The 11,559-nt window shown below is 40.7% G+C and overlaps 1 pseudogene; it reads right to left on the reverse strand.

Moving 5' to 3' along the window:
* Positions 1-1,677: 1,677 nt before the first annotated feature.
* On the reverse strand, positions 1,678-4,463 carry LOC112319417 (solute carrier family 15 member 4-like; annotated as a pseudogene).
* Positions 4,464-11,559: the final 7,096 nt, after the last annotated feature.

Genomic DNA, 11,559 nt, shown 5'->3' on the forward strand with positions numbered 1-11,559 from the left:
GCTGGCAACTAAGAGGACAGCAGGGAACATGGGCCAGGCCAGAGAAGGATGTGACAGTTGTGTCTGTATTCCTAGCACATGGCACATGACATCTGAGGAAACAACAGCCTGTCCTAGAGCCAGCCCTCACCTTCAGAAGCTGCAGGATGGACAGAGAGATCTTTACTGAGGAGAAGCAACAAACTTCTGCATTTCGGCTCTAGGAGGCTCGGCTAACAGGAGATAAACCACAGAAAGTTACTCACCTAGTTCATCTGGATAGAAGAAAAGACGATGGCAATCCAGATATCATGCAAGTTTTAAAAAATCAGACATTTATAGCAATTTAAAATCTTGTCCTCCTTCAGAAAGTACCGCATTAAGCATCCTATTTGTTTTTAATTATGGTAAAATACACATAACGTAAAATTTACCATCTTGAACATTTTTATTTGCACTGTTCAGTGGCGTTAGAATACACTGACATCGTTGTACTGCCATTTCCTCCATCCATCTACAAAACTCTCTTCATCATTTCAAGTGAAAGTACATACCCAGTAAATAATAACTACCTACGTCCCCGTCCCCAGCTCTCAGCAACCTCCATTTTTTTCTGTCTCTATGAACTTGACTCCTCCAGGTACCTCATACAAGTGGAATCATACAGAATTTGTCCTTTTGTGACTGTTTGTATCACTCATTGTAATGACCACAAGGTCCATCCATGTTGTAGCATATGTCAGAATTTCCTTCCTTTTTTTACAGCAACAAATAAAGTATAGTGTATTTAATGAAATCAGAGCTCCACATACATGTGAAATAATGATACAAAAGTTGGTGACTGGTCAAACACTTCAGGTTCACATTTAACACTTTTTCTACTATTTTTAATTGCATTACTTCTGTGAAAGAGAACTTTTCCTTATATCCCCCCATGATGGGTCTTTAGTGTCTCTCAGTGGTACCCAAATTATACCTAAGGATTGACTGGGCAAGGTTTTCAAGTACTCTTTTAAGTTGCTTTGCACAGTGAGATGGGATATACAGTCTAAAATATTTCCTGATGTATCTTCTTTCTTAAGAAAAACAGTGTCAATAGTTTAAAAATACGTATTCTGTGAAGCCGCAGGTAAATACATTCACCGCCAGCCCACACCCAGGAACCTGGCAACGGCAAGATGTGCGGCGTACGAAAGAAACCGTAAACGTGACTTTTACATAAAATCTTTGCAACATCTGACCACACTTTTATCTCTTGAAAAATCCTCCCAGTCTTCAGTATAAGTTTGTTAATTAAAAAGGAAAAAAGTCAGGTTGCGGGGAGATAATGATAATATTAGAAAACATTAAGATGCTAACGAACGTATGTGTAGTCTCCCAAGGCTGTGCAGTTTCCATCTGTGGCTTTTGTCAAAGAGGAAACAGCTGCAGGATGGACAGAGAGATCTTTACTGAGGAGAAGCAACAAACTTCTGCATTTCGGCTCTAGGAGGCTCGGCTAACAGGAGATAAACCACAGAAAGTTACTCACCTAGTTCATCTGGATAGAAGAAAAGAAGATGCCAATCCAGATATCATGCAAGTTTTAAAAAGTCAGACATTTATAGCAATTTAAAATCTTGCCCTCCTCAGTGCCCACCCAGCCAGTTCCTTCCCTGCACTGTCAGTCTAATGAACCCCACTTGAACTTCAGAGATATCAGGCCCTCCTGCTGGCAGGCATCCCATTCGCTCTTGAATGCTGATGGTTGTATTTTACAGAAACAGTAAGGAAAAGCAGGAGAGTAGCTCCTTAAATTGCAGCCAGAAGGAAAAAGTAATAGTTCAAATAGCAGCCAATAATACCAAAGTCTGTGGGGTCGCTCATCCACCCCATGGCCTTGATGGACACCAGAGCCAGCAGGCCCGAGCCCATGAGGGACCCAATGCCAGAGAAGAAAAAGAACAAGCCCCTGACGGCGTTCTGCACGGACTTGGGGGCCACCAAGTGTGCAAATTCCAGACCTGCTATACTTGCAAATATCTCACTGATGCCAATCAGCACAAACTGTGGGACCTGGCACAGTGCAGGCAAATCCATGGCAAAATACGCACATTTCCAGTGGTCTGGTTAAAGGTTTCTCTTTCACAAGGTCCAGCCTTCCAAAATGCCAGCATTGAGGGCCAAACACATGACAAAGAAAACACCAACAGGATCCTTTTTAAGGACAACCACAGTAAGCCATGTCTTCTCAAAATGGGATCAAGCAGCTGGTCCTTTAAGGAACTTAGGAGGCTGAGCACTGCGTGCAACGTGGTGAGCCAGGCTGCCAGAAACGTATGAGCAGTAGTTGTAATACTGGAGATCTCTGGAATGCTCAGATAAAGACTCTAAAACATGAGTTGTCTGCATTTGAGAAATATAATGCCCAGTAAGATATCAAAGCCAAAACAACAGGGATAATCTCAACAAGAGGTTCTACATCACCCACTTTGTTTTTCATAAATGGCCTCCACGAGACATCTAACATGAATCAAATAGACCTCGTTTGGAATTCTAGATTGCTGAAAGACTCCCCTGCCTTCGGCACTAGGTCTGCATTCCCCGCCCACTTTTGGGAATGGCACAAATATGTCAAAATTTTGAACATATCGGTGAAGGCACTGCCACTGGGGGCTTGTGATGAAACACTCTGGCCGCAGAGGAAGATCAGGGAAGAGAAGCTGCTGCAGACAGTGGGGATGTCACAGCCGGTCACAAAGCTCACGTTCTGCTGAATGTAGGCAATGCCTCCTAGTTAGATGATCGCACATTAATCCACATTAAAGCTGCAGTGAAATCAATTAACGTACCCTCTTGTGGCTTCTGGACCTCAATCTTAAATTTGGTTGGCGCCAAAGGGTGTGATGTTGGCCTTGACGCCCCCAGCACCCGTGCCCAGGCCACCCATCGAGAGCATGTTGAGCACAGTAGGCACACCATAGCAGGTGGCCAGGTGGCCATGTCAGGGCAGCAGTGCCGAGCAGCTGCGAGGCTTCAGGGTCCCAGGGCCACTACAGAGAGTTGTACGTACTATGGGCGTGGCCAGAAGCCAGAAAGCCAACAAATCCAGCAGGTAGAGCCAAGCTGAGCAGGATGGTACAAGCCCTGCCAAGCCACACACTGGCCAGCCAGCCCATGAAGAATAGCACTGGATTGGCTGTGACCACATAGAAGGCAGTGAGCTCCAACAGCTCAGTCAGCGGCACCGCATCGTACACCACGCGCCAGCCCGCAAACCACCCACTGCACTCCCAGCAGCAGTGCCACCCAAGCGCCCTCCTGCCCACTCTGCTGCTCTGCCAGGACCACCCTCCTTCTTTTTTAAGACTGAATAATATTCCATTCACTGTAAATACCACATTTAGTTTATCCCTTTATCCTTTGATGGACCCTTGAGCTCTTTTCACCTTTTCGCCATTGCAAACAACACCCTGTGCCTTTTTTTTTAATGCATCCAGAAGATTCCACAAGCTCCTAGTAACCCATCCCAAAGCCTTCCAGTGATTTTTACTTTCCCCAAATTAGTCTCATTTCTGTTTTAAAAACTTTGTTTTGCATCTCAGGGTCATCTTTTCCTCATACTCAATGAAGACTCTGCCTGGGCTCCACCACAGCTATAGCACTGTGAGCAACACCTTCACCCTTCATCTTTCCACACCTCAGTTTCCTATTGGTAAAGGGGAAATCCTCGTGGGGCTCTGGTGAGCAATAAGTGAGCTAATGTACAGAGAGTGCCTGGCCTGACATAGTAAGAGTGAAATATGGTATCACTCTGAAATAAGCACTTCTGCAGATCTAAAAATTGTCAATCTGCTACACTTGATCTCAGTTCTTTTAATTCCTCTGGACGACTATATTTACTAATTAAGCCTCTGCATGTGGTTGTGTGTGTGTTTGTGTGTATCTCCATTGAGTCAACTTGTCAACTTTCATGTGCAGAGATGCCAGCTCAGCTATCCACACATCCTTCTGCAGAACGGTTGAGGTCTGAGAGTTGGGGGCCATGCAGTGAGAACCAGTCTGGGGACACACCATTTTAGCACCAAATTTTCCTGGCTGAATTAGATGGCACTCTCCTAAACTGCTCCTATTTCTGAGTACGTTGCCCATTTCATAGTCAAATTAAACAAACAAAAATACTATCTCCTCTCAGCCCAGAATAGAATGAGTAATCCCATCTCTGGCAAATTCATTCCTGTAATCAATCAACAGTCACATAGTGAGTGCCCAGATTTGCCAAGCACTGTGTTGGGGCCAGCCACAGGCTATTGTCCACCAGTGGCCTCTTTGGCCTCACAGTCAGGATCTCACTCCTCCTCCAGGACCTTGTTGTTTGAAAAGTGAACTGTGGTTCACCTATTGCAATCACAAATTTGGTTCAGCTTTCCACCGTACCTCCCTCACCCAGCAGCCCCAATGCTAGGAGCCCCACCTTGCTTCAGGTATCTCCTCCTGCTGGTCATCTTTACGATGGAAACACTACTGGGAAAGACAAGGAGGTCAGCAAACAAGGGAACAGTGCCCTACCAAACTGACTTTACCCTGGAGAATAGAATCATGGGAGAAGTTAAACGGTGGGGGAAACCCGGGCTCAAATTTTAGCTTCCCCATTTATTAGCTATAGGTAGTCATTATGGAGGTATCCCTGCGCACACCTCCCCCCGGGGGTTGTGGATCTGTGACTCTGTCCCTGGCCATAGTTAAGGAAACCTGGGGAGAAACGCCTGACCCACAACCTTCACAAGATAGTAAACAGCCAGTGGCAAACCCTCTTTTTCACATCGGCCTTAAATGACACATTAGTCCAGATGGACTTAGTAGATATTTACAAAACATTTCACCCAAGAACAATGGAGTATGTATTACTTTCAAGTGCATGTGGAACAGTCTCTAGGATAGATCACATGTTAGGCCACAAAACAAGTCTCAATAAATTTAAGAAGACTGAAATCATATAAAGAATCTTTTCTGACTGCAACATGAAACTAAAAATCAATTACAAGAAGAAAATTGGAAAAAACACAAATATGTGGAGTCTCAACAACATGCTACTAAGTAACAAATAGGTTAATGAAGAAAAAATAGAAAATTAAAATATACCTTGATACAAATAAAAATAGAAAAACAGCATTCCATAATTTATGGGACACAGCAAAATTAGTTGTAAAAGGGAAATGTATAGCAATACAAGCCTACCTCAAGAAGCAAGAAAAGAAATCTCAAATAAATACTCTAACCCGACACCTAATGGAATGGGGAAAAGAACAAACAAAGTCCAAAGTTAATAGAAGGAGTGAAATGATAAAAATTAGAGCAGAAATAAATGAACTAAATATCAGAAAAGGAATAGAAAAGATCAGTGAAAGAGCTGGTTCTTTGAAAAGATAAATGAAATTGATAAACTTTTAGCCAGATTCATGAAGAAAAAAAGGGGGGGGCAAATAAATAAAATCAGAAGTGAAAGAGAACTTAAAACAGACACCACAGAAATACAACCATAAGAGAATACCATGAACAATTATATGTCAACAAATTGGATAAACTACAATATACTGATGAATTCCTGAAACATACAATATTCCAAGACTGAATCAAGAAGAAACAGAAAATCTGAACAGATCAATTATTAGTAGTCAAGTTGAATCAGAAAACAAAACAAAACAAACAAACAAACAAAAACCCTCATCTCCAGGGCCAGATTCCTTTATAGGTGAATTCTACTAAACTTTTAAAGAAGAATTAATACGAACCTTCTCAAAGTCTTCCAAAAAACTGAAAAGAAAAGAATGCATTCAAACTCATCCTATGAGGCCAGCACTATCCTAATAACAAAACCAGACAGTATAAGAAAGAAAATTACAGACCAATATCCCTAATGCACAAAGATGCAAAAATTCTTAACAAAATGTTAGCAAACTAAATTCAATAATACATTAAAAGGATTGCCCAGCCAGTGTGGCTCAGTTGGTTCAGTGTCATCCCATGCACTGAAAGGCTGCAGGTTCAATTCCTGATCAGGAAGCCTATAGGAGGCAATCAATCACTGTTTCTCTCACATCAGTGTTTTTTTCACTGTCCCTCTCTCTCTCTGTCTCTCTTGCTCTCTGTCTCTCTCTCTTGCCCACCCCCACTCCCCTCTCTCTAAAAACAATGAAAATGTGTCCTCTGGTAAGGATAAAAAAATTTTTCATAAAAAACAACAGGATCATATACCATGATCAAGTGGGATTTATTCCAGGGATGCAAGTATGGTTCAATATCTGCAAATCAATGTAATGCATCATATTTTAAAAAAGATTAAAATCATACGATCATCTCAATGGATGCAGAAAAAGCATTTGACAAAATTCAACATCTATTTGTGATAAAAACTCTCAACAATTGGGTACAGAAGGAAGATGCCTCAACAAAATAAAGGCCATTATGACAAACCGACAGCTAACATCATATTCAGTGGTGAAAAGCTTCCCGCCTAAGATCAGGAACAAGAGATGCTCAAGAGATGCTCACAAGGATGCTCACTCTCACCACTTTTATTCAACATAGTATTAGAAGTCTTAGCCACAGCAATCATATAAGAAAAAAAAAAAGTCAAGCAAACTGGAAAGGAAGAAGTAAAAATGTCACTATTTGCAGATGACATATTCTATATATATAAAACATTAAATATTTCACAAAAAACTCTTAGAATAAATGAATTCAGTAAAATTTCAGGATAAAAAACTAATATACAGAAATCTGTGGCATTTCTATACATTAATAAAGGACTATCAAAAAGAAAGTAATCTTATTTACAATTACATCAAAAAGAATAAAGTAAATAGAAATAAATTTAACCAAGGAGGCAAAAGACCTGTACTCTGAAAAATATTAGACATTACAAAAAAATTTAAGAGGACACAAATAATGGAAAAATATACTGTGCTGATGGATTGGAAGAACTAATATCATTACAATGTCCATACTACTCAAAACAATCTATAGATTCAATGTAATCCTTATTTAGGTAATCAAGAAACATGTATAAAGGACCCATGGACAAAGCCAAAAGAGGGTAGGATTGAGGGTGGGAGGTGGGGATGGGAAGGGCAGGGGAAAGTCATGGCAGGAAAATGAAGACAATCACACTTGAACAACAATAAAAAAATAAATAAATAAATAATAAAAATAAAAACACCAATGTCATTTTTCATAGAAGTAGGACAAATAATCCTAAAACTTACATGGAACCACAAAAGACTCTGAATAGCCAAAGCAATCTTGAGAAAGAACAACAAAGCTGGAGGTATCATGCCCTCTGATTTCAAAATATACTACAAAGCTATACTCATGAAAATAGTATAGTAATACAAATCATACAATAGATTAATGGAATAGAATATAAAGTACAGAATTTAACCCATGCTTATATGGTTAATTAATCTATGGCCAAGGAGGCAGAAATATACAATGGGGAAAAGACAGTTTCTTCAATAAATTGTGTTGGGAAAACAGGACTGATATATGCCCCCCCCCAAAAAAATGAAACTAGACCATTTTCTTACGCTACATACAAAAACAAAGTCAAAATGGATTAAAATTTAAGCATAAAACTAAAAGAAATCGTAGGCATGAGGTCTGACCAAGATGGAGGCATAGGTAGAAATACTTCATTTCCAACAAAAAGATGGATAACAACCAATTTAAAAACAATAAACAACCAGAAGTGCCATAAAATTAAACTTCATGGAACTCCGACAACCAAGGAGTTAAAGAAACATTCACCCAGACCTGTAGTGGGGCAGAGACGGGAGACAGCAGCTGAACGGAGAGGATGCAAGGCAAGGAAACTGAAGACTCAAAGGTAGCAATAAATACTGCGGGAGTAGCGACAGTGGGAGAAACTCCCAGTATCACAGGAGAGTTCCTTGGAAAGTGGGACTAGAGCAGAGCAAGCAAGTGGCATTGTTCCCTCTCTGACCCCTCCCCTACAGACAGGGCCACAAGGCAGCAAAGTGGGTTGCCCCACCCTGGCAAATACCTAAGGCTCAGCTCCCTTACAACATAACAGGTTTGCCGAGACAAAGAAATATGGACCAAATGAAAGAACAGATCAGAACTCCAGAAAAAGAGCTAAGCAATGAGGAGGTAGACAATCTATCTGATGCAGAGTTCAAAACACAGGTAATCAGGATGTTCACAGAACTGACTGAGCTTGGTTGCAAAATGAAGGAAGAAATAAAGGCTACCTAAAGTGAAATAAAGCAAAATATACAGGGAACCAACAGTGATGGGAGGGAAACCAGGACTCTAATCAATGATTTGGAACAAAACAAAGAAATAAACATCCAACCAGAACAGGATGAAGAAACAAGAATGCAAAAAAATTAGGAGAGGCTTAGGAATCTATGGAATAATTTTAAGCACTCTAACATCTGAATCACAGGGGTACCAGAAGGAGAAGAGAAAGAGCAAAAAATTGAAAACTTACTTGAACAAATAATGAAGGAAAACTTCCCCAATGTGGCAAAGGAAGTAGACTTCTAGGAAGTCCAGAAAACCCAGAGAGTCCCAAAGAAATTGGACCCAAGGAGGAACACACCAAGGCACATCATCATTAAGTTACCCAAGATTAAAGATAAAGAGAGAATCTTAAAAGCAACAACAGGAAAGGAGAGAGTTACCTACAAAGGAATGACCATAAGACTATCAGCTGATTTCTCAGAAGAAACCTTGCAGGCAAGAAGGGGCTGGAAAGAAGTATTTGAAGTCATGAAAGGCAAGGACCTACATCCAAGATTGCTCTATCCAGCAAAGCTATCATTTAGAATGGAAGGGCAGATAAAATGCTTCCCAGAGAAGGTCAAGTTAAAGGAGTTCATCATCACCAAGTCCTTATTGTATGAAATGTTAAAGGGACTTGTCCAAGAAATAGAAGATCAAAAACTATGAACAGTAAAATGACAACAAACTCCTAACTATCAACACCTGAACTGAAAAAACAAAAACTAAGCAAACAGCTAGAATAGGAACAGAACCAGAGAAATGGAGATCACATGGAGAGTTTTCAGTGGGGAGGGGAAGAATGGAGGGGAGAAGGTGCAGGGAATAAGAAGCTTGACTGGTAGGCATAAAATAGATGGGGTGAGGTTAAGGATAGTATAGGAAACAGAGGAGTGGAAAAACTAATATGTACAATCCATGGACATGAACTAAGAGGTGGGAGGGTGGAAATGCTGGATGGCAGTGGGGGTAGGGCCAAGGGGTGATAAAGGAGAGAAAAAAAATGGGAAAACTATAATAGCATAATCAATAAAATATAATTTAAAAAAGAAATCATAGGTAGTAAATTCTTTGACATTGGTCCTAGCAATATTTTTTTGGATATGACTTCTTGGACAAAGGCAACAAAAGTAAAATTAAACAAATTGGACTACATCAAACAAAAGTCTTTTGCACAGCAAAGGAAATCATCAACAAGACAAAATGACATGTATTAAGTGGGAGAAGATATTTGCAATGATATATCCAACAAGGGGTTAATAACCAAAACATATAAAGAACTTACACAACTCAGTATAAAAAAATCCAAGTAAAGATAGGCAGAGGGTCTGAACAGACATTTTTCTAAAGAACACATAAAGATGGATAATCGATACATAACAAGATGCTCTACATCACTAAGCATCAGGGAAATGCAAATCAAAATCACAATGAAATATCACTTCACAACTGTTAGATGCTTATTATCAAAAAAAGAACAAATAACAAGGGTTGTCAAGAATGAGGAAAAGGGAACCCTTGTGCACAATTGGTGGGATATTAAATTGGTGCAGCCACTGTGGAAAACAGTGTGGAAGTTCTTTAAAGAATTAAAAACAGAATTACCATGTGATCCAATTCCACTCCTGGGCATTTATTCAAAGAAAACAATAACACTAATTCAAAAATATATGTGCACCCTTATGTTCATTGTAGCATTATTTACAACAGCCAAAATATGGAAGCAACCTAGGTGTCTATTGATGAATGAATGAATAAAAGAAGATGTGATATATATAATGGAATATTATGCAGCCAATAAAAAGTGAAATTTTGCCATTCGTAGCAATATGGGTGGACCTAGAGGATATTATGTTAAGTGAAATAAGTCAGACAGAGAGAGACAAATATCGTATGATTTTGCTTATATGTGAAATATTTAAAAACCCTAAACAAATGAGCAAACAAAGCAGAAACATACTCATAGATACAGAGAATAAGCTAAAGTTTGCCAGCAGGGAAGGTAGCAGGAAAAGGGCAAAAAAAGTGAAGGGGATTGAAAGGTACAGACTTCCAGTTATAAAATAAATACGCCACAGGGATATAATGTACAGCATAGGAAATACAGTCAATAATATCTTAACTTTGCACAGTAACAGATGGTAACTAGACTTATCAGAATGATCACATGCAAGATACAGAAATTCTTAGTTGCTATGTTGCACACCTGATAAAATATTGTATGTCAACTATACGTTTATAAAAAGAAAGTAAATTAGGTATTTTTTTAAAAGGGAGGCATAAGAGTTGGTTACACATGTGTCGTGAGAAGGACTCAACCCACCATTGCTAGCTTTGTAGGTGGGGAAGGTGAATTACAAGTTCAGGTATGCAGCAGCTTCTGGCAGCTGGGGATGGCCCTCAGTTTCCAGCCAGCAGGAAAACAAGGAGTCCATTCCTACAACCACCCCACAGGGAGCTGAATTTTGCCAACAACCCAAATAAGCAAGGGAGCAGTTGTCCCTTAGAACCTCCAGCAGGGAGCGCATCCCGACTGACGCCTTGATTCTCACCTGGGGAGACCCATGCCAGGTTCCTGATCTGCGACTGTGCAGTAAAGAATTGGTGTTCTTTAAGTCATGGCAGCAAGAGAAGCCAATATGGGTGGTAACAACGTGTGCATTGTGTCAGGCTGGCGTTGCGTGTTTTATTTTCATGATCCTGTTTGATCTTCACTACAGTCCTGTTAGGTGACAACTGCTATCATCATCTCCATTTTATAGAATGGGAGGCAGAGTCAGAGAGAAGCTGTGTCCCTTCCCCAAGGTCTCACAGCCACTAGGTATGGAATTGGGACTGGATTCCGAACTGATCCAATTCAGAGGTTGTCCATACACCACTATGCAACTGTACCTCCCCAGGTCCCAGGGCCTAGCACAGAGCCACTAAATAACTGTTGGTCCCCTAAAGCACATGCATGCTCACATGGACATGCATACACAGTAGTGACATCCTGGCCACCTTTTGCTGCTTCGTTATTGCGCTGACTGACCCTGAGCACCTGTTCATAAGAACGTCTGCTTGCTCTGTTCAGTCATGAGAGCACTTAGAACCTGGTGGTTTTCTAGGTTGTGGTAACACTTGGCATAGACTGGGCAAAAGGGTTTCCAGGTTCAGCAGCTGCTCCAATAAGAACAAGCATCGCAGGGAAGGCTGTGGCGCCACTTAAGAAAGAGCGCCAGAGTTGGCACCCCTGCCACTCCCTACCACGGCAGAGCACGCCCACTGGCTCCAGCAGAGCTGCACATCTTAAGAACC

The sequence above is a fragment of the Desmodus rotundus genome, chromosome 5 (assembly GCF_022682495.2).
Source record: "Desmodus rotundus isolate HL8 chromosome 5, HLdesRot8A.1, whole genome shotgun sequence".
In the NCBI taxonomy this organism is placed as follows: domain Eukaryota; kingdom Metazoa; phylum Chordata; class Mammalia; order Chiroptera; family Phyllostomidae; genus Desmodus; species Desmodus rotundus.